The sequence below is a fragment of the Octopus sinensis genome, linkage group LG28 (genome assembly GCF_006345805.1).
Source record: "Octopus sinensis linkage group LG28, ASM634580v1, whole genome shotgun sequence".
Classification (NCBI taxonomy): Eukaryota; Metazoa; Mollusca; class Cephalopoda; order Octopoda; family Octopodidae; genus Octopus; species Octopus sinensis.
The window spans coordinates 4,102,630-4,106,700 of NC_043024.1; the positions used below are offsets into that span (position 1 = coordinate 4,102,630).

The 4,071-nt window shown below is 38.7% G+C and overlaps 1 protein-coding gene and 1 long non-coding RNA gene across 2 annotated transcripts in view; both read left to right on the forward strand.

The window, feature by feature from the left end:
- Nucleotides 1-384, forward strand: part of LOC115225826 — a 26,249-nt gene extending 25,865 nt beyond the window's left edge. The window contains exon 9 of the transcript XR_005004137.1: nt 363-384. The gene's annotated coding sequence lies outside the window, so the exon portion shown is untranslated. The remainder of the gene's footprint in view (nt 1-362) is intronic.
- A 1,747-nt stretch (nt 385-2,131) lies between these two features.
- LOC118768327 lies at nt 2,132-3,635 on the forward strand. The gene is made up of 2 exons (XR_005004138.1): nt 2,132-3,163; nt 3,378-3,635. It is a non-coding gene; the product is annotated as an uncharacterized LOC118768327 (long non-coding RNA).
- Nucleotides 3,636-4,071: the final 436 nt, after the last annotated feature.

Sequence of the window (4,071 nt, forward strand, 5' to 3'; positions counted from 1 at the left end):
GACTGGGAACTAGCCACATCATTCCTATGATAGTGGTGTCCCTTACAATCCTCACATACACACACACACACAGATTCTTTGAGCGGCGGAACTGAACCCAAAACCACGTTCAGAATTAAACCGCTTATCACAGGGCCCTATCTGCACATAGATGTGTTTATATATTTATTTATATATATATATAGGCGCAGGAGTGGCTGTGTGGTAAGTAGCTTGCTTACCAATCACATGGTTCCGGGTTCAGTCCCACTGCATGGCACCTTGGGCAAGTGTCTTCTACTATAGCCTCGGGCCGACCAAAGCCTTGTGAGTGGATTTGGTAGATGGAAACTGAAAGAAGCCCGTCCTATATATGTATATATATATATATATGTGTGTGTGTGTCTGTGTTTATCCCCCTAACATTGTTTGACAACCGATGCTGGTGTGTTTATGTCCCCGTCACTTAGCGGTTCGGCAAAAGAGACCGATAGAATAAGTACTGGGCTTACAAAAAAAGAGTAAGTCCTGGGGTCGAGTTGCTCGATTAGAGGCAGTGCTCCAGCATGGCCGCAGTCAAATGACTGAAACAAGTAAAAGAGTAAAGAGATATATATATATAATGTATTCTATGCATATATACATATACACACTTTTGTCCAAACACGAAACTTCAATCTGTATAAAGTAACAAACATGAGTCCTGCCTGGGGTCAAGAAGGACGCATTGCATAATGTAGTTCTAGATATACTTTTTGAAAAAAGTTGGGATGGTCATGGCCAGAACGCCTGTGATCATAGAATTGCTGAAATAGGGCCAACAACAGATACAGCCAATAAAACCATAAATATTTTCTACGTTGTGATAGGTACCATGGTGAGGTTGAACAGGGGGTGTTTAAACAGGGCTTCTCATCCCTACTCTGGCAGAGGGGATGATCAAAATACCAGTTATACACTGGGGTACAACTCCTTATTCAGCCTCGTACCTAAAGACGAAAGAAAACAACGTTATATCTATCCAGCCTCTATGTGGTTGCTCCCATTTGCATGAAATAGCAGGTAAATCTCCCTCAAATCTCGCACACAAGTATCCTGATAACAAAGAAGGGCACATTGAAATAGTTTAGTCCTGAATACACAGGGTGGTCACACACAAACCTGTTTTTTGGGGGGGGTTTTTTTTTTGGTTTTTTTTTTATCAGAACTTGTGGGTTAAACAGCAACCCTTTTTTTTTCTTCTTCTTCTTCTTTACTTGAAAAAACTGAGAAAATTTGTCTTTCAGAAAAAAATTCAGAGGCTGTGTACATTTATTTAAGCGTCATTTTTCTTTTTTTTTTTTGCCCTTCATTAATTAAACAAAAACTAATAAATTTAACTTATTGAACATACTCCATTTATTTAAACCTATTTTTAAAAAGAAAAACAAAAAAAAAACGGAAACTCTACAGCAATGGTTCAGTCGGAAGCAGGGTGGTACTGCATCCATGGCATTTTTGTAGAGCATCCCTCCAAGACTTGCAGGAGAAAGGGAAAAAAAGATCTTGCTGCCCTCACACGAGGGACCTCGTCCATATACATGTAACACAATAGACTGTGCTAAACACCCTCAACACCCTTTTGTTACCATATTTCTGTTGATCCCTACATGACTTTGCTGCAATTAATTTTGAAAATCCTGAAGAATTTAGTAAAACAAATTTGTCGTTATTAAGCTGGTATTTCAAACATAAATTAGCATAAATTAACATAAATTAACATAAAATTTTGATAGAAAGTTTTAATATCAATCACTTTTAACTCTTTAGTAATTAGCTTACTCAATCAAATGTCATACTTATTTATTCACATTGTTTTGAATTAATCATGCATTAGTCATGCATAGGCATAGGAGTGGCTGTGTGGTAAGTAGCTTGCTTACCAACTACATGGTTCCGGGTTCAGTCCCACTGCGTGGCACCTTGGACAAGTGTTTTCTACTATAGCCTCAGGCCGACCAAAGCCTTGTGAGTGGATTTGGTAGACGGAAACTGAAAGAAGCCCGTCGTATATATGTATATATATGTTTGTGTGTCTGTGTTTGTCCTCCCAACATCGCTTGACAACCGATGCTGGTGTGTTTATGTCCCCTTAACTTAGCGGTTCAGCAAAAGAGACCGATAGAATAAGTACTAGGCTTACAAAGAATAAGTCCTGGGGGTCGATTTGCTCAACTAAAAGGTGATGCTCCAGCATGGCCGCAGTCAAATGACTGAAACAAGTAAAAGAGTAAAGAAAGTAGTTCATTACTCCGAGATTTCTATGATGTGGTTATTTATTTTTAGAATGACATTGTAGGGTAAGTGTGAGATATCAGATCTGGCAGATGGAATATTTGGACCAGAGAGACATGGCCAGTTTAAATGCTAAAGGATTAACCATTAAGCATCCGGATTATTCTGTGAAATGTAATAATTTTTTAATCCACATCGTTCTGTATTAATCATGAATTATCTTATAGCCTTGAGATTATTTTTAGAATGACATTGTAGGGTAGGTGTGACAGGCTAGATCTGGGCTGGTCTGAACATAAAAGCAGGTAGAATATTTGGGCCAGCTTAAATGCCAAGGGGCCAACTGTTTAGCATTCAAATTACGCTATCAAATGTAATCCATTTTTATTCCCATTGCTTTGAATTAATCAGGGATTATCTCATAGCTCCGAGATTTCAATGATATTGATTGTTTATTTTTAGAATGACATTGTAGGGTAGGTGTGACAGGCTAGATCTGGGCTGGTCTGAACATAAAAGCAGGTAGAATATTTGGGCCAGTTTAAACGCCAAGGGGCCAACTGTTTAGCATTCAAATTACACTATCAGACGTAATCCATTTTTATTCCCATTGCTTTGAATTAATCAGGGATTATCTCATAGCTCCGAGATTTCAATGATATTGATTGTTTATTTTTAGAATGACATTGTAGGGTAGGTGTGACAGACTAGATCTGGGCTGGTCTGAACATAAAAGCAGGTAGAATATGGGCCAGCTTAAATGCCAAGGGCCAACTGTTTAGCATTCAAATTACGCTATCAAATGTAATCCATTTTATTCCATTGCTTTGAATTATAATCAGGATTATCTCATAGGTCCGAGATTTCAATGATTTGATTGTTTATTTTTAGAAATGACATTGTAGGGTAGGTGTGACAGGCTAGATCTGGGCTGGTCTGAACATAAAGCAGGTAGAATATTTGGGCCAGCTTAAATGCCAGGGGCAACTGTTTAGCATTCAAATTACGCTATCAAATGTAATCCATTTTATTCCCATTGCCTTTGAATTAATCAGGGATTATCTCATAGCTCCGAGATTTCAATGATATTGATTGTTTATTTTTAGAATGACATTGTAGGGTAGGTGTGAGCAGTTTGATCTGGCTGGCCCTGAAACATAAGTGTGACCAGTTTAAATATGGTCAGCTAAAGGGTTAAAACAAGGCATTTGTATTATAGAACCGGGAGCAGTTTCAGGTGTGTAGGGATCAAAAGGGTTAAAACCAATCAAGTTTTGGGTCTCAAAAAGACAAGAATAGGAAGAACCGTTCTCACGGAATTGTTTTCTTGTTTTCTATTTTTGTAAATAATTAAGTTTGAAAATACAACACCTTAACAACCATCAAGTTTTTAGTTTCTTTTTTCTGCGTTTGTCTTCTTTTTCTGAGCATTCATCATCATCATTGTCATCATTATCATCATCACTTTCGTCATCATCAGTCGCCGTCATCACTGTCGTAGTCATCGTCAGTCATCATCATCACTTTCGTCATCATCAGTCGCCGTCATCACTGTCGTAGTCATCGTCAGTCATCATCATCACTTTCGTCATCATCAGTCGCCGTCATCACTGTCGTAGTCATCGTCAGTCATCATCATCACTTTCGTCATCATCAGTCGCCGTCATCACTGTCGTAGTCATCGTCAGTCATCATCATCACTTTCGTCATCATTCAGTCGCCGTCATCACTGTCGTAGTCATCGTCAGTCATCATCATCACTTTCGTCATCATCAGTCGCGTCATCACTCGTAGTCATCATCAGTCGCCGTCATCACT